A 20,780-nucleotide genomic window follows, 5' to 3' on the forward strand; every position below is an offset into this window, starting at 1 on the left:
TATTCATTCCATTTTTATTTTACCACTATAAAAGACCATATATGCTACAAGAAAATATTATCCATTTACCAATTACTCTTTCATTGGGTAATTTTTACAACAATTTTTCTTCATATGAGGCGTCGTCACAAGAAGGCAACTATCATGGACACAAATCAGCACACACTCTTCAACTCCCATGCTCATCATTCAGAGCAATATATGATATGTTATCCATTAAGCATTTATAGACCATGGTATTATCATATTTGCATAAATAAATAAAAAATCCGTAATTAAACTTAAGTCATTTACCTATTTGTGTGGTATATTGTAGTGTGAAATTACTTTTAATTTGTGTTGTGCAATAATAGGGTTAAGTATGATTTTGGTCCCTAATGTAGGGGCTGAAAATTTCTTTCGTCCCTCGGCTTTTTTTCGCTAAAAAATGGTCCCCAAAATTTCAGTTTATTTTAAAATCGTCCTTTTTACCAATTATATTTTTTTTATTACCAAATTACCCTTTATTAAAAAAATTATAAAATAAAATAAATATAAAATAAATAAAAAAAAGAAAAAAAAAAAGAAAGAAAGGGGGTACAGGATAGGGGGCGAGAAAGAAAGAAAGGGGGGAGGGGGGCCGAGAAAGGTGGGGGGGGGAGGGGGAAGGGTGGTGGGGGGAGAGAAGAGGACGCCATGCCCGCGGCACCGCCGCTGCACCGCCGCCCGCCACTTCTTCTTCTCCTTCTTCTTCCCGCCGCCCGCCGCTTCTTCTTCTTCTTTCCGCCGCCGCACCGCCGCTTGTTTCTTCTTCTTCTTCTTCCCGCCGACACCACCGCCGAGTCGTTGCCCGCCGCCCGCCGCTTCTTCTTGCCGCCGCACCGCCGCCCGTTTCTTCTTCTTCTTCCCGCCGACACCACCGCCGCTTCTTCTTCTTCTTCTATGAATTCTGTGAATTTGATTTTTTGTGAAATTTCTGGATTTGTTGTGTAATTTATTGTGGAATATTGTTGTTGTTGAAATTTCATTTTGGAGGATTGTTGTTGCTGATTCTGGGTTCTTGATGATGATGATGATTCTGGGTTTTTGTTTGATGATGATGATGATGATTCTGTTGATTTTTTTAGTTTTGGTTGGTGTGATGGATGGTGATGGAGTGGCAGTAGGTGGGGGTGGTGGTGGTGGTGGTAGTTCTGAGTTCTTATGATGATGATGATGATGATGATGATGATGGTGGTGGGTGGTGGGTGGTGGGTGGTGGTAGTTCTGAGTTCTTATGATGATGATGATGATGATGATGGTGGTGGGTGGTGGGTGGTGGATGGTGGTAGTTCTGAGTTCTGAGTTCTGATGATGATGATGATGATGATGATGATGATGATGGTGGTGGTGGTGGTGGTGGTGGTGGTATTTTGGAGAAGAAGGGATAGGGGTATTTTGGTCCGAAGGACGGTTTTAAAACAAACTTGGGGACCATTTTTGAACGAAAAAAAGCCGAGGGACGAAAGAAATTTTCAGCCCTTACGTTAGGGACCAAAATCATACTTAACCCGCAATAATATTATAGTTTAATTTAAACTTTTATTTTAGAATTGTGTTATGATTTTATCTCATCATTTTCTCATAGATATTAAGTTGATGTATTTTTATTTATTATTATTGAAGCGGATGTGATATAAAATTTGTAAAAAGAAAAAAAATTTACATTCAATTTATTTTATTGTAATCTTCTATTCTTCTATTATTTTTATTCATTTTATTTTCTTTTTAAATATCATATAATTTATTATAATTTATAGCAATTAATTAGTTATAATTCATTATATCAGTTAGTTTAATTCATTAATTTATAATATACATGATAAAATATATCATTTGTAACTTATACGTTTATTTTTCTAAAATCTAAATCTGAATAATTATATTTTTAGTTTTTGTTATGAACAAAATATTAAATAATAATTAACCACTCATATTTTAATCAAAATGTTTGGATGATTTTTATATTTATTAATATTAATTATTAATTATTTTTTTATAAATAAATTATATTATAATTTTATATTAGTTCATAATTGATTAATGATTAATGTTCATGAAGCTATGTTACTCTAAATTTTATATTTTATAAATATTTTATTTAAATATAATTTTTTTAACATAAAAATGTATTATTTTTAATAATATCATAATTTTATATTTTTTAATTATTCTAAATGAATATTTTATCAAATACTAATGAAAGCCATTCTTTCATTTGCTTTTACTAATCTATTTTCTAACTATTATATAAAATTAAAATCATATTAATGAATTTAATATTAAAATTAATTTGACTTTTTATTATTTAGAGTATTTTTCAATCAATAATTTTATACTCTTTTTTTTTTCAGTTTCATTTTGAATTTTAATTTAGTACTCAAAGGTAGTGAAATTCCATTGATACGGAAATAAAGTTACAAAAGAGTCCATATGGTAGAATAAGTAAAATAATGTGATACCCACATTGCAACATCCAAATGAAACAACTTAGAATCTAAAATGTTTATCTTTCTCTTTCTCGCCGTCTATTATATTATCTATTCTATTATATAAAAATCGAATTTTTACCTTTAATGATATAATCAACGTAGCATACTTTTGCTTTATTTTGTTTAACTCATTAAAGTCAAATTCATTATGATTAATTAATTATATCAACTAATTGATTTGAATAGATATTTAAGTATCACACAATTTAAAATTATGTATATTAATTATTTGATTAATTTTTATGATATATAAATTTAAGAAATAAATTAAAATAAGATAATTTATTACTTATTTAAATTGAATACAACAAATATAAATTAATTTAGTCAAAAATTTACTATTTTCTAATATTCTATATATAAAAATGACAAAACAAAGTTATAAAAAAGTCTTTTTTTTCACTTTTGCTATTTTAATTTTATTTTCTTTGCTTTTTTATGTATAATTTTATTTTATATTAAATTTGTTTATTTAATAATAAAATATACTCATATTAATTCTATCATATAATAATATATTTTTCTCCTATATTAATCAAAGAATTTCAATAGTTATCAACTACATCTAATAGAATGACTGAGAAGTGAGAATTACGAGAAGTTAAATACATGTTCAAAATGCTGAAACAAAGAAAAGAAAATAGTGGATATATGATTAGAGAAAAATTTATAATAATGACAGAATATATTAAAACTGGATTTTTTCTCCAACTAATAAAATTGAGGTGTTAATTCCTCGTGAATTCATTTTTTTCTCTAAAATGAAATCACTATTTTCTTTTCTAAATTTATTTTAGAAAAATATATTTATTATAATTATATTACAATTAACATTTAACGAATAATGTATGATTATACTAATTTAGAGAAATATTTTTATTATAATTATATAAAATCAATATTTAATACATTATCAACTAATAAAAGTGAAGTGTCAATTCCTCATGAATTCATTTTTCCTCCAAAATGAAAGTACTATTCTCTCTTCTAACTTTATTTTAGAAAAATATCTTTATTATAATTATATTACAATATTACAATTAGCATTTAATGAATAATGCATAATTATAATAATTTAGAAAAATAAAATAAAGTCCAGTAATTTATCTTCCGACTGCACACGTGTATAGAATAACTTTTAAGAAGGAGTCATGTATAGTAAATAGGTCGATGAATGTAAAACTGTATACTAACATATATTCATATAATATTATTTCGGGTATATGTTTTGTAGGCATTAAAGAAAAGTGTTGAGTTGTTTTTTAGTAGATTTAAATTATTTATTATTTATTAGAGAATTTTGTGCATTAGAATTCTCTAATAATTTATTATTTATTTTGAGCTAATTTTGATATATTTTTACTTGACAGTAAAACAACAAATAAAAATTTGTTGGTGGGTCTAAATATTATTAAGTTATTTATGGTCACATTGAATATATATGTTTGATTTATTGAAGAAAATAAATTACTAAAACCAATTAATAACTATTTTAGAGTTAATATATTTAACACTAGCTTAAAAAAAATAAATAATACATAACATGTTATATTTTTATTAATCAAATTATTATTATTTAAATTAATCTTAACAAAATAATTTAAAATTATAATTTCAATCTTATCACGTGCAATGCACGGGTTAATACACTTGTTTAATATACTAAAATTGGATTTTTCTCCAATTAATGAAAATGAGGTGTCGATTTTTCATGAATCCATTTTTTCGCCAAAATGAATGCACTATTTTTTCTTCTAAATTAATTTTATAAAAATATATTTATTATAATTATACTATAATTAGCATTTAAATAATAATGCATAATTATACTAATTTAAAAACATATTTTTATTATAGTTATATAAAATTAATATTTAATACATTATTAAACTACTTATTAATTATTAATCGAAAATATTTTTAATCATTTTAATAATAATAATAATAATAATAATAATAATAATAATAATAATAATATGATAATTATATGATCATGGCACCGATTATTAATAACCAATTTATATTTCTCTAAATAAATTTATTTTAGAAAAATATCTTTATTATAATTATATTACAATATTATAATTAATATTTAATGAATAATACATAATTTTACTAATTTAAAAAAATATCTTTATTATCTATTTATTATTCTATTATATAAAAATCGGATTTTCACACTTAATAATAAAACTGATGTGACATACTCTTGAGGTGTTTTCTTATTTATTTCATTTAATTCGTTAAAGCAAATCAATTATAATTAATTAATTATATCAATTAATTAATTTGATTAGACATTCAAATCTTACTATTTATTATAATTTATATGAATTCATTAATTATAATTAATTATATCAATTAGTTAATTTGGTTAATTATATTAATTATTTGATTTGATTGAAGTAAATATCAAATTATTTAATAAATAATAAATATGATAACAAAATATATGAATTAATTTAATCAGTTTATTTTTTTCAATACCATCTATTTATACAAGATCAAATATTTTTTATTTATTCGCTCTCTCTCCTTCCCCCTCTCTTCCTCTCTTTCTCTCTCTCGTGTTTAAGGTATTTTGTTTTTTTTATCTTTATTTATACATTTTATTTTTTTATTTTTTTAAAATTTTTGTTTATTTTAATTGTTTATTATTAGGCGTATATTTTTTTTCTTTTAACTTTTGATTAACAAAAAAGATGTGTCATCTTTACGTTGTTTTCAAATAATCTTACTATAATTTTGTTTTATAATATTTTATTTTATCATGTGTGCTTCAATTCATATATATATATATATATATATATATATATATATATATTTGTCTTTTTTTTTTGTGATTCACAGTTAATATATACATTGTTTGTGTATGTGATATATATATAGTCTTTTTTTTGTGATTCACAATTAATATATATATTGTTCGTGTATGTGGTTTATATGTTAATGCTTTTATTGATTCTCTTTATTATTATTTTTTGTGTCTCTTTGTTGTTTTTTATTTTAGTTATATTCATTGATTTATCTGTATTAATGCTCTTTTTATTTGAAATATCGTGAGAATTTAGACCGTATGTTGTGATCCATGTGATATTTGTTAATTTAGTGTATCTTTTTAAATGGTTTATGTTATAATGTGTTTAAGGAGTTGACTTAAAATTATAATATGATATATAAATTTATAATATGATTTATAATATATGCTAAAATATTAGGATATTATCATATAGATATTTTTTTATTTGTCCATTAGATTCAACTATATAGGATCTTGAAAATTATGCAATTATGTAATTAATTGTTTTTTCATATAATTATTGTATTGATTATTTATATTAGTGAGACTATTTTTATTATTAATATTTATAAATATGCTATTATTTGTATAATTAATTAAATCATCTTATTTGTTTAATTAACATCATAATACTGTGTAAAAAAATATTTTAATATTATGAAAGAATTATTATTCATAATCTTAACTATTCTCTTAAATTATCATGATATAGATTTTTTTTTTACAGATTTATCTATTTTTATTGACATAAAAAGCCAAGTATTAAGTGACTTTGCATTATTAAGGAGGTCATCAAAATTTTTTTTTTCTTAAATGATTATTATCGGCTGTTATATATAAATTGTTGCATATATTATTAAAAAATTAAACACTATTAGAAAAAGACATTAGTATTTTAGATTATATTGTACTAACAATCACGTTTTTTTCCCTTTAAAACATATCAATTATAGTATAAATTTAAGAAATAAGGTAAGCTCGAGGAAAACCGAAATTGAATCTACCACAACAATTAACAACTGTTACATGAAAAAATGACAATAAACAGTTAATTTTTGAGAAAGTAAGCTACTTTTGGTCAAATTAATAATTGGTTGTATTTGGTTTAGCGTTGAAAAGAAGAAAAGTACGTCTAACATATAAAAATATATGTTTTTTTAATTTAATAATTTATTATAAAAATAATTTATGAAATTTATTTAAATATTTAAATTAAATAATAAAATAATATAAAATAATTATTTAAATTAATATTTTTTTGTAAATTCTTACTTAAAAATAATTTTGAATAATATAATTTAAATAATATTTATTTTATTATAATTTATTTTGATATAAAGTTGTCAAACATAAATTACGTTAGCACCAACTCACTTTTAATCAAAATTAATTTTATGTAAATTCTCATTTACAAATCTTAATTCAAACACACACTTTCGCTTAGAGCCACAAATATCAAAATCGGCAATATAACAATACATAAACAAACCAAATTGACGATTCGGATGAAAAGAATAAGTTACAGGATCATATACTTTAGTCAAATGAGAGGGAACATGATTCGATACCCAAAAAGGTATTTCATTTTATGAAGTGAAGAATTACTATTAAATTAAACAGAAAAGCTCTGCATACAAGTGATTAGGGCTTGTAAGCATTACAAGTCAATTAACTCCTAACCCCCCAAAATGCGTTGCAAGTGCTACGTCCCTTACACGCGCTATATAAAGATCCCGCGTATATATAACTACCAAATTTAAAAGATTCGTTTCCTTCTTCATTCTCCTTCTTTCCAAATTTGCTCATTCTTCTTCTCGCGCGTCTTCCCCTGCTTTTTCGCTCGTTCTTTTCTCCTTCTTTCTCACTGGTTTGTTCTTCTCTCTGTAACTTCAACTTCATTTTCTTTTTGATTTTCTGGTTTCTGAAATCAAAGTCTGAACTTGTTTTGAAGATAATAGATGATTCAATCTCAGATTGTCAGCTGAATCAGGGTGAAATGGATTATGAATTTGAATCTAACGAAGTTTCTGAGGTTTGATTTACATACGATTACGCTGAATTTTGTTGCAGTTATTTGTATAGCATTGTGTAGCTGAATAACTCGTGAACATTGACTGTGAAACTAACGTGTGAACATAAATCTGAATAATTAGTTTTGATTAATTATCTGCAATTTATAGCAGACGGTCGGGTATAGACCAGAATTTTTTGGGTGTATTTTTGGGGAAGTTTGGGTGTATTTACAGTTTATGGCTTTTTTTGTTATTTTATTTAAGTTGTCGTTCGGGTGTATTAGATCAGACATGATTGGGTGTATTTTTAGTTTTTGACATGGTGTATTCTGCAGCCTCTCTCTGTTGTTGATGACCAGTTTGTTCCTATTTTAGTTGAGTTGTTGTCGTTCGGGTGTATTAGATCAGACATGATTGGGTGTATTTTTTATTTTTGACATGGTGTATTCTGCAGCCTCTCTCTGTTGTTGATGACCAGTTTGTTCCTATTTTAGTTGAGTTGTTGTCGTTCGGGTGTATTAGATCAGACATGATTGGGTGTATTTTTTGTTTTTGACATGGTATATTCTACAGCCTCTCTCTGTTGTTGATGACCAGTTTGTTCCCAAGGTTGGAATGACCTTTACCACCCTTGAAGATGCTAAAAAATTTTACAGGAACTATGCCAAGGCTGCAGGATTTTCTACAAGAATTCGGAGCACAAATAGAAAGGAAAACGAGATTAAGAATCAATTGATTACATGTAGCAGAGAGGAAAAATGGAAATCTAAAATATCTCCGACCGAGAAGACGAATTCGACAGCCAATTTAAACTGTCTTGCAAGAATTTATATACACACATTGAAGGATGTTGGTGCTTGGATCATTTCAAAGGTTGTGCTGGATCATTCACACCCTTGCTGTCCAAGTAAAGCAGAGATGCTCAAACAATACAGGGAACTAAGCATGTCCATTCGTCGTACAATAGAGAATAATGAGGAGGCTGGTATTAGACCAAGCAAAACTTACCAATCATTTGTTGCGGCTGCCGAGGGTCACCGCGAGTTAAATTTTATTGAAAAGGATGTAAGGAATTACATTACGAGAGAAGTGCGTAATGTTTCTGAACAAGAAGATGCAAAAGAATTTGGGAAATATTTGTTAAGAATGAAAGAGAAGAATCAGAATTTCTTTTTTGAGCTTGAACTCGAGGAGGTCGATTAAACTGGCTTTTTGGGCCGATGCAAGAAGTAGAGCTGCCTTTGAGTATTTCGGAGATGTTATTTCATTTGACACCACCTACAATACAAACATGTAACAAACTGTCCTGTTTATGATGCTAAATTAATGTATTTTTATGAATCCGCGGCAGAGGTGTATATTGGGGTGTTTTTGGGTGTATACAAAGCATTTGCTGGGTGTACCTAATGATTTTTCATTCTGCACTATGGTAATTTGTTTCAGCTATAATTTGGTTTGTGGTTCTTTTGTCGGGGTGAATCACCACGGTCAGTCAACACTTCTTGGATGCTCTTTGATAAAAACGAAGAAATTAAATCATTCAAATGGTTATTTCAATGTTGGCTTCATTGCATGGGAGGAAATACTCCAAAAGGGTTTCTCACTGATCAATGTGCATCAATGAAAAGGGCTTTAGAGGCATGTATACCAACAACAATTTACCGTTAGTGTATTTGGCACATCATGAAGAAGATTCCAAGCACAATTCAGAGAAAAGACGAATTGCATAACTAGATTAACAAATTCTGCTCTAGGCTATTCAGTAAATGACGTTAGAGAACAAGTTTCCAACTCAATATTCAACAAGTTTGTGGTTACTTATGACTCAGTAGTAGCCGAGGTAAAATGCCAATGCTTATTATTTGAGTCAAGAGGGATACTGTGCCGTCACGCACTAAGCGTGTTAAGATTTGAACAAGTAAGCCAAGTGTCACCTAGATATATACTGGAACGATGGAGCAAGAAGGTAAAGAGGCGACACACACACATCAAGAGCAGCCACGACGAGCCACTGTTGGAGCCAAGAAGCAAGAGGTTTGACCAATTGATTTTTCGTTCGCAAAATATTTGCGAATTTGCATCAGAATTGGAGGAGCTGACTGCAATTCTGCACCGTGCGTACGATAACATCATGTTTGAGATGGAATCATTGAAAGCCAAAAGGAAGGGCACATCTTCTTTATCTCACGAAGACGCCAACTTGGAATCCATTAACGAGCTTCAAAGCCCTCCACGGATTCGAACAAGAGGACGTCCAAAAAATAGGCTATGTTCAAAGTTGTACAAATAGATTGCAAATGCCACAAAGAAGAAGAAAACGAAAGGTTTAAATGAGGTAAAAGTGATATTCTTTAAATATGTGGTGATTGAGTTTATTTTTCTCGTTAATAGTTTAGCTAATATGTGAGTTTGTTATATTCAGTTAAACCTCTTTGATGCTGCATCAGTGGTGCATTCAAATTCCAGCCAATATCAAGGACGTGTTATGAATTATCAGTTCAGGGTACCAGCAGCAGCGGATAACTCTTTGGGTGTATAGTTACAGAATATGGGTGTAAAAGCACTGTTCTTTTGGATGTATTTCTGAATTTTCTTGTATTTAACATTTTACATATAGATACATAAATATACTTTCAGAATCTTGTTTTTATGTTATAAAATACTATTTATTTTTTTTTACAACGGTTTAAGGGTTTTAGGTATTAGGGTTTATGGCTTTAGGGTTTATGGTTTAGGTTTTAGGGTTTACGGATTAGGGGTTAGGGTTTAGGTTTTAAGTGTTTAGGGTTCATGGCTTTAGGGATAAAGCATCAGGGGGATAGACTTTTGGGTGTATATTCAACTTTCTTTGGGTGTAAAAAATGGCAGGTTAAGGGTGTATATTTGGTTTGATGTTTTCCTTCATATTATAGTACCTGTAATTCATACATTTTGAATACAGCAGAGAGAGTTTAATTATTGAAAGAAATTTTACAATAAACTGGATTATAATTGGAAATTTTTTACAGCGTATGTTCAATTTGTTACAGGACTATATAACATTTACATTAATTAGTGTCAATATCCTTAGAATCTATTTGACAATATGGACTCAATAACAATGAGGATGGCTTGGATAGTCTTATTGCATTACTCCCCCTAATGGCTTCAGCTTTGTCTAGATTCATGTCATGGAATAGAATCTGGGAAGCATATTCCACTCTAAAGTGGTCCACCTCGTGCTATAGTTAAAAAGAATTACAGAGTTATTTAGTTTTAAACATATTTACCTGGGTCCAATTGTCCCACTCATACTTCCGCCTTTTAATGTTTGCGGGATCAAATATCTCAAGCCACTTCATTACATAGATAGCACAGTCATAGCTGAAAACAAAGAAAATAAATTACAAATTACATATAGGAAAGTTTAATTTTCAGAGTGAAAGATTTATACCTTATCTTTTGGCCCAAGATGTGAAGGTATGGCGGTTCAATTTCCTTGTCCTTGTCCCTTGATTTCAGAGGTGCTCCCCCAGCATATACTTTAATTCGTGAAATTACATATCCCTTAAAACACAAAACAAATCAGTAATACATAAATAATTTCAATAAAGGGATACACCCAAAGGAGCACAAAGTTACACCTTATATTGAACAGAAATACACCCAATTATTAAAATACAGAACACAGAAACAACTTACAATGAATGTATTCAGGGCAGTTCTCTCATTGGACGGAGATTTCTTGTGATATGGGTCGACTATATAAAATTTGCACTTTCTTGTATCAGCCAACCATAACCACCAATGTTGTGAATGGCAAACAGGTGCAAAAATTTGAAAAATGTTCAGATTGAACACTGTTTTAGTTTATTTGGCACCTAAGTAAAAAATGGTAATAAGAATGTTTAGAAATGAAAACTTACATAACGATGCGATGCTAATTTTTTAAGGTCCAAGAAGGGTATAAACATTGGGTAGTCTTCCATCCTGAACGGCTTATTGTTTTTAGGCTGAAAGAATACCCCTTGTGGATGATTTGCAAGGGCCATGTTCTGCAAAAATTGTGAACCACTAAATGAATACAGAAAATACACCCAAACGAATCCAGAAAATACACCCAAATGAATAAACAACTAACACCCAATTGAACATAGAAAATACACCCAATTGAACACATTAAATACACCCAATATAAGACAGAAAATACACCCGAAGGAATGCAGAAAATACACCCAAAATTCGTTGAAGCAACTCTTACCACAATATCAGGGGGGAGACAGTATACTTCTTCTTGAAACCTTTTAATCTTTTGTTGGTTTAGGATGAAGCACATGACAGAAACAATCTAGAAAAAGATGCCAAAATCAATTTTACATCAATCAGGATTACAGTTAATTTTGGTGGTAAAAACATTAATGTTGTTGTAATATTACCTCAGCTTCTATATGCGTTTTAGGCGCAATTGATGCAAGGTGGAGTTTTGACATAGTGTATATATCTTGGGCTTGGAGTCTGCAAACATTGTCAAACTCATTAGTTAGACCATCTGCGTAGGTCTTCACTCGTATAGCCCAGAGGTAGCATTTCTCTTTCAAGTCAGAACTATCTTGATTCGTCCTCGCAGGAGTTTCAAACTTCTCGAAACTCTCTGCCCCAATCTCCTTTGGAATCTGCGGACTTTTTTCTTTTGTTGTCACCCCACCACTTGCAATTTTTTGTACCAGATCCCCTAATTGTTCTAGCAGTTATGGGGTTTCTGGAGTTTTTGCCCTGCCTCCATCTTGCGTTGACGCTCCCTCCTACGTTGCTGTTTCTTCTTGGCTTGAATCAGTCAAGCCAAGGCTGAATGATGGCATCGGATCTATTTTAGGAACATACGATGATGTCCGTGCCATCATCATCAGTGCAGCAGCGTCTTCTGGGGCTGGATTACTGCGTGATCATGTATAACGTATTATAAGAATAAGAATATACGAATGATAACCAAACATTGATTTTACTCTGATGAACTTACATTTTAGATAGAGTTGGGAGAAGCGTGGGTGTGCTTTCTTCAAGTTGTTGGGGGGGTTCAAGAGTGCTGCACGGTACATAAAATTAATCATGATGTAAAAAAACTAGTCATGGATCAATCATAAAAATATACACCCCAACAGGGGCAATATACACCTAAAATATAACCAAATATACACCCAACACTATTTCTTACCTTTTTGTAGTTCCTTCAATTTGTAGCATAGTTTATTTTCTGTCTCAGGTGTTTGTTCAATTTCCGGCATAGTAATTGTTTGGGACAGTGGTAGACAAACTTGAATTGGAACTCTAAACAAGAAGAAAAATAAAAGGTTAACATTGCCTTTGAAAATAAAAAGGTTATAAGGTCTAAATATTTTTGAAAAACTCACATTGCAAGCCTTTTGAACGGTGTCTCTTCCCTCACAACCATCATATTCTCTTCAGCCGGCTCATTGGCTGACTCTTCAACCAGACTCAACCTAAAATACACCCTAAGAAAGTCAAAAATACACCCGAACAATTCAAAAGAAAGACAGGCTTTGTTTTTTGAGAACTTACATACTTGCAGTTTTTGCTTTTTTTTTTCCTGCCTTTTTTTCTCGAATAAAACAATAAAGAGCTTTTTTTTCTAAAAAAAATATATACAGAATTAGAAGTAGATTGTAATAAAAGAATAAAAGCAACGGTTATTTGAAAGAGAAATTACATGCTCTCCGCCGGTTTGTTTACGCTACTTTGTTCTGTGTGTCCTTGAGAGGAAGGATCATCACTTCCCAAGTTTACGTCCGGTATTCTAAACATAATAGAGTACATGTTATTCACAAAACATACCATACTGTTAAATCATGATAACAAGATTTTATCAAATAAAGCTTCTTATGTTTCAGATGAGACATAGTGGCCTTCCGTCGATCGCAGGTCAGCTTCCTTCTCCCTGCGAAACAAGAAACAATTATTAGCAAAGAATACACCCTAAAATCTGAAATATACACCCCAACAAGACATACCCCTCTACAACAGATTTTTCATTATTTTCCCTTAAGAATTCATCTAAATCTTCAGTTTCAATTTCAGATCTGACAGTACATGCATAAAAGAACATGTTAACAAATATAATTTTGATGATAGACGGTAATATAGCTTACAAAGTACTGTACCCATGATAGGATTGAGCTTGCTCAGGAGATGAATCCTCAACAACGACCTTTTTCTTTTTGGATTGTGTCCTAGGGGGAAAAAACAAGTATGAATCAGAAATACAAAATTAATTTGATTACAAAATACTATCCAAAGAAGTGCTTACTTTTTTGGTGTTCTCTGAGTCTTTTTCTTTGTTTTTTGTTTCTCCACTGGTGATGATTCTTTGCTTCTATAAGTTAATAAGAGGCACTCTGTTAATACATGAAATCTTAATAATAAACCCAAAGGAAAGGAGTAATAATTTTAGAACATTACTCATCAGTTGATTCAGATTCTGAATTAGAATCCTCCTGAATCTTCTTTCTTTTTTTGGACTCCATTCTGGAAGGCAAACAATCATTATTTAAAAACATACTAAAAGGGATAAAATACACCCAAATGAATGCACAAGATACACCTAAATGAATGTACAAAATACACCCAACTGGATAAACAAAATACACCCAACTTGATAAACAAAATACACCCAAATGGATAAACAAAATACACCTTAGTATGTTACTTACTTTTTGGCTTTTCGGCTGGGTTGTTTTCTTGTTGAATCCTCTGAGTCTTCTTCAGTCTCAGACTCAGAGGTAGAATGGTCACTTTCAGTTGTTTCAATCTCAGATGATGATGTTGAACTTGCTTTCCTTTTTTTTTGTTTTTTTGGTTTCTTCTTTTTTTTTCTTTTTTCTTTATTTCTTTCATTTTTTTCTTTGTGTCGCCATCTTTACAATTCCCTGAAACATTAGAAATTTTAGTTAGCAGCATTCAGGTAAATAAAATACACCCAAGATATTTTGTTCACTTACCATATGTTCCTCCATTTCTGTCCTCATTCTTTCGACCAACTGCTCCTTAGTCCAGTTGGCAATCCAGGGTTCTGGAGGTCTTTCTACTCTCTTCTTGTCTTTATTTTTTGATAAATAAAAGTAAATTATCATCAGGACAAATAGGCAACCGTCAATTGCCTTTTTCTTTTTCAGCTTGTAATCTGTTATGCTCTTGATGATAAAACTCAAAACATGTCCTCCCCAGTTCCGCTCTGTTATTGTGTCCATCTCAAAAATTGGGGCCAGGTACATAGGTGAGATTTTGTTTATTGTCGTTGGTAACAGGAACGCCATCTATATATAGAGGATAAAAATCCTTTTGAACATGAGGCGATTCTGTTCATTATCAACGCCAATAGCCATCATCTCATCTGTCAGATTTTTGAGGGTCTTACCCTAGAATCTTCTAAAAATTTGTTTGTCATCTTTAGAAAGATCCTTATAATTGACTTTCTGAGGAAATAGATCTCCTACAAAAAGGAAAACAACATAGTATGAAAATCAGTTCAAATACACCCAAGCATCAATTGAAATACACCTGAATATGGCTCATATACACCTATAATTTTTAGCGAGTTACCTGACGCATTGATGCCAAGCGCAGCCCCTATTGTTTTTGGTCTTACTTTAATGAACTGTAGCCGATTTTCAGTCTGTTTTTCTCCTAATTTGAAGGAGTTAGCCAACTCCCTTAATATTTGGTGATGCACCTTAGCGGCAGGATGTGCATCAGGCCACCAAATCCTAAATCCCTAACAATAATTTTCTTCTCCTCGCTCATGTTTCTAAATTTCTCACTTAACAAATGTGTTGCACACTTAAGGTATTTGGTTTGCTGTAAACAAAGCAAATTTATAGTCAGATATATTTCTATTATATAAAATTGATTTCATCTAAGACATATATTTGTTCTTACATTTTTTCCAGCTTGGTTTTTGCCTACCATTTTTTCTAAAATGAAAAATACTTCCATAGATATCAGTAAGATACACCCATAGATATCAGTCAGATATCACTCAAACATGCATTAATATACAAGGTCAAACAACATTACAAGGTCAAGCAATATACACCCATGGACAAGTAAATATTAGAACAGTTGCAACTGTTGATTATATTACAGTATATCAGTTCAGAAATATACACCCAACAAATTATGCCATATACACCTAACAAATTACTCCATATACACCCACCAAATTACGCAATATACTCCCAAAAATCAGTTATCAGAAGAACTAGAACAACAAGAACAGTAACACCTAGAACAACTAAGAAGAACAGTATAACCTAGAACCAAGAATAACAGTAAAACCTAGAACAAGTAGAACATTAAAAACTGTAAAATGAGACCTAGAACAAGAAGAATAGTAAATCCTAGAAGAACGTAGAAAAACAGTAAAACCTAGTTCTTCGATTTCGAAATGTGGAAAATATACAAGATGAGTAAAATAGTAACGTAACATACCTTAAGTATTATAACTTCGTTTTTTTCTGGAGATTGTTGATGGAGATTTCTATGTTGTGTTGATGGAGACTTCAAATCTTCGTGGCGAGTCGTATATCTGCAGTTTGGAATGTTGCTCGAAAATGGACGGTTTGTGTTTTCTTCGAAGGGCTTGGAGAAGCGGAAGAGTGCGCCATTAAGGAGCGTTATTCGCGTTTCGCGAAGAGCAACCGTTGAGTGGGGCGCGTGTAATTTACGCTCCATTCAATGTGAGAGAGTGCACGTGTGAATGAAGTGTGGGTTGGGAACTTGTAAAACTTGTAGGGCCTTTTTGCTTGTATGTGTAGCAGACCCGTAAATTAAATTAATAGTTTCACCAAATTTTTAATTAGGTTTAACTAAATATTTTTTTCATATTAAAGATATCTATAATTAAAAATCTAATTAAATATTTGATCACATATTTTTTGAAAAAAATATTTTATTAATTTTAATATTTTTAACATAAAAAAGACTTAATTACAAAATTAAAAGCAACATAGGGATCCAATTTAAAAAAAAATAAAGGCCTAATTGTAAATTTGATAAAACTATAGGAATCAATAGAATAATTAAACCTATAATTAACAAAAGAAGATGCATAAAAAAATAATCATAAATTAAAGAAAATCACGAAATTTTAATAAGTTACAAATTAAAAAAAAAACGAAACAGATGATGCTATTAAAAATAAGGAAAACATGAAAAAAAGGAAAGAATTCCAATAAATTATAATCACAAAAAAATTCTTAATATTTAAGAAAAAATAATATTTTTAAATATAAGAATTAGATAGATAAAATACAGAACATCATTAATCAAGTAGTCGAGATAAATAATAAATTAACAGTTTTCAGTTTATAAGCATAATACATAACATTATGTAAAAAAAATTAATAAAACTAATGTGATGAAAATTCGATCTAAGTATACACAAAAATATTGATTATAAAAAAACTCTAGATGGAACAAAAAATACTTTACTTCTCAAATAAAACAATTATATATTCGCATAAAATAAATCAACAAAGTTTTTTGTTAGAAAAAAAATTATAATAATCTGTTACAAATAAATTAAGCACTTAGATATTCTAACGGACAAAAAATAAGTATAACAAGAATGACTAAAATGCTGAGATTTATACTACATACCATTAGTGTAAAGTAAGACAGAACACCCTAAACCATAAAGAGAGAAAATAAACGAAAGAGAAAAACATAATTCACCTAAATAAAGAAAAAAACTAATTTTTTATTTTATTTTAGTATTGATAATTTATGTACTAATTAAATATTTTTCTTATCTTTCATGAGTATTGTCCAAGTCTGATCAAATAAAATTTTGTTTCCATGGTAGTATTTTCTTTTATTCAAAGCCAAAATCTCAACACAATCTCAACATAATTTAGATAATTACAAATCTTATTATAATGAAATTACATAACATAATTAACAAAAATATAAATACCAAATAATAAAATAAAAATTTTTTGTTGAAGAATTATAAAAGAACTACATGATAATAAAAAAATTTAAAATTGATAAACAATGTCTCAATGAACTTTGCCTCAATATATAAAATTCATGCAGTTCTATAAATTGAGTAAAAGAAACTATTTCTAAAAATCTTTCCTATTTTTATTGCAATTTTGGTGCAACTTTTGTGCCTAATCAAAAGTAATAACAATAATTTTTAGAGTCACATCCTATATTTATTAAAAAAAATCACACGTAAATCATAATTTAATAAATACTAATAACATGTTAAAATTCTTCCCAAACTAATAGTAATCATCGATGCCAATAACATTAGCAATGACCGTTAAAGCAAATAAATCTGTCAAATAAAAAAATAAAAATAGGACTTTAACCTTCATAATCACCAAAATTTCAAAGCCAACACCCTTGATCTCAATTGTTGAACCTAAAATTTACCTCGCTAAATTAATCACAGTAAACATTAATAAGATTTGCTTCTTAGTATATTTAATTAATTATATACTTTAATAGTAAAAAAATTAATTTTATAAAAAAAATAAGAGGAAGAACAGTCCAATAAAAAAAATTAAGATGCAACGTGTCCAACAATTTATAATAAATATAAATCAAGATCTACGGGCCAAATATTTGAAAGTCGTAGGCAAAATAATTATTAGAGCAGAACCAAGCATTGTAAATTATCGATAAATTCAGATACGATTTTCAATTACTGCTAAAAATTGAAGTATTGAAAATTAAAGATAGATCGAAACATAAGTTTTCACTACTACCTAAAAATAGAACTTCCGAATCTCTCAAGAGAGTAACATTATACTAACTCAAAACACACACTAGTTAAATTTCTATAAAACTCCAACTACTTTCTTTTCCAATGCATCCTTCGTCTGAAAAAAAATGATCCGATAAATATATCAGGTAAATATAAAAATCTACTTTTAAAGATAAAATAGTAAACAATAAAATTATACCATCTTAAAAATCTCATTTGAGTAGGAGATCAAAGTATTAAAATATCATAATTAGAGAACAAAATCAGAAAAAATTAGAAAAAATAATGTAATTTATTAGGATATTATTCTATAACGAGTATATTCTTAGCGTACTCTTCGTCTATATATTGGTAAAAACCTTGTAATCACAGATGAAAAATATGAATAATAAAAATAATACTTTTCTAAATAATTTTTCATTTCTTCTTAAACTCTCTGATACCATGTTACCATGCTACAAAGAGTTTAGAAAGAAACAAAGAATTATTTAGAAAAGTATTATTTTTATTATCGGGCCTGCTACACATACAAGCCTACAAGCAAACAAGTTGGCCCAGCCCAAACACGAATCACGCGCATGAAGAGAGATAAGATGGGGCGTCAAAATCACGCGCTCAACATTCGAACGGTTACGTATGGCAGACTCTTCCACTTCTTCCACTTCTTCCATTTCTCAAGGCACTTTCAAAACAACGAAACCCTCTCATTTTCGAGCGAAAATCAAGTTTCAAAATATAGAAATCAGAGTTCGAAAACTGCATCAAAACACCATCAACCTCTCTGTGAAGAATCTGAAGAAAAAACAAACCAAGAATACTCAACGTAAGTCCATTAAAATACTGTATATTTTACTTTTCTTCTACGTCGTTCTTCTAGGGTTTACTATTACTCTTGCTTCTTTGTTATACGTCGTTCTTCTAAGTTATACGTCGTTCTTCTAAGTTCTACGTCGTTCTACATTGTTATTCTAAGTTCTCCTGCTATTTTTGTTGATTTTTGGGGGTTTATTCCGTAGATTCGGGGGTGTAAACTGCTTAACCTTGTAATGTGGCTTTATATTGAAGCATGGTTGAGTGATATCTGTCTGATATCTATATAGATGTATCTGAATAATATCTATGGGTGTATCTCACTGTAATCAATGGGTGTATCTTATTTGACATCTTTGGGTGTATCTGAATAATATCTATGGGTGTATCTCACTGTTGTCAATGGATGTATCTTGCGAATATCTTTGGGTGTATCTGACTCATATATATGGGTGTATCTTACTGTTATCAATGAATGTATCTTATTGTTATCAATGGGTGTATCTCAGTCATATATATATGGGTGTATATTACTGATATCTTTGGGTGTATTTTTAGTTTTAGAGAAAATGGCAGCAAGAAACCAAACTAAAGACCTGAAATGTGCCACACATCTCCTGAATGATAAGTTCAGAAACATGACTGAGGAGAAGAAGGCGATTGTGAGGGATCTTGGATTCGGTGGGTTGATGCACATCCCACCACTGAGGGTGGATCACCAACTCTTAAGGGAGCTGGCAAACAACTTCAAACTTGGGGAGAACAAACTGAAGACAGGATATGGTTCTTTCCATATAACCCCAAAAAAAATAGGTGATGCGCTTGGCATCAATGCAACAGGTAATTAGCTCAAAATTATAGATGTATATTAGGTTGTTGCTTGGGTGTATATTAACCTGATGCTTGGGTGTATTTGAACCGACTTGGATGCTTTGTTGTCTTCCTTTTTGTAGGAGATCTATTTCCTGAGAAAGTTGACTATAAGAAACTTTCTGATGATGACAAAATAATTTATAGAAGATTCCAGGGTAAGACCCTCAAAAGTCTAACCGATGAAATGATGGACATCGGTGTTGGCAACGAAGAGGAACGCCTGATGTTCAAGAGGATATTCATCCTCTACATACAGATGGCGTTCCTTTTGCCAACGACGATAAACAAAATATCGCCCGTGCACCTGGTCCCAATTTTTAAGATGGACGGCATAGAGGAGAGAAACTGGGGGGGCATGTTTTGACCTTCATGATCAAGGGCATAACAGACTATCAAGAGAAGAAGAAGAAGGCAATCAATGGCTGCCTCTTCGCCCTGATGATAATCTACTTTCATCTTTCAAAAAACAAAGGCAAGAACAGGGTTGAAAGACCACCAAAGCCATGGATTGCCAACTGGACTAAGGAGCAGTTGGTGGAAAGAATGAGTGCAGAGAGACAGGAAATTTTGGTGAGTAATCATAATAAGTTGGTGTATTTTATTTACCCGAATGGTGCTAACTAAAATATCTCATGTTTCAGGGGATTCTGAATTTGGCAGAGACAAAAGAAAAAATGAGAAAAAAACAAAAAAAAAAACAAAAAAAACAAGAAATAAAAAAAACAAAAAAAGGAAGGCGAGCTCAACATCGTCTTCGGAGACAGAAACTACTGACAGTGACACTTCTACCTCTGAGTCTGAGGCTCAAGAAGACTCGGAGGATTCAGGAATTAAACACCCCGGCAAAAAGGAGAAAAAGTAAGTACCATACTTGGGTGTAATTTCTTTTTCGGTTTGGGTGTATTTTGTTTATACACGTTGGGTGTATGTAGCTTATTAAGCAGGGTGTGTTTCGTTTGCTGTTTTGGGTGTATATTGTATATTTAGTTGGGTGTATCTCGTGAATC

This window comes from Arachis stenosperma, chromosome 4 (assembly GCF_014773155.1).
Source record: "Arachis stenosperma cultivar V10309 chromosome 4, arast.V10309.gnm1.PFL2, whole genome shotgun sequence".
In the NCBI taxonomy this organism is placed as follows: domain Eukaryota; kingdom Viridiplantae; phylum Streptophyta; class Magnoliopsida; order Fabales; family Fabaceae; genus Arachis; species Arachis stenosperma.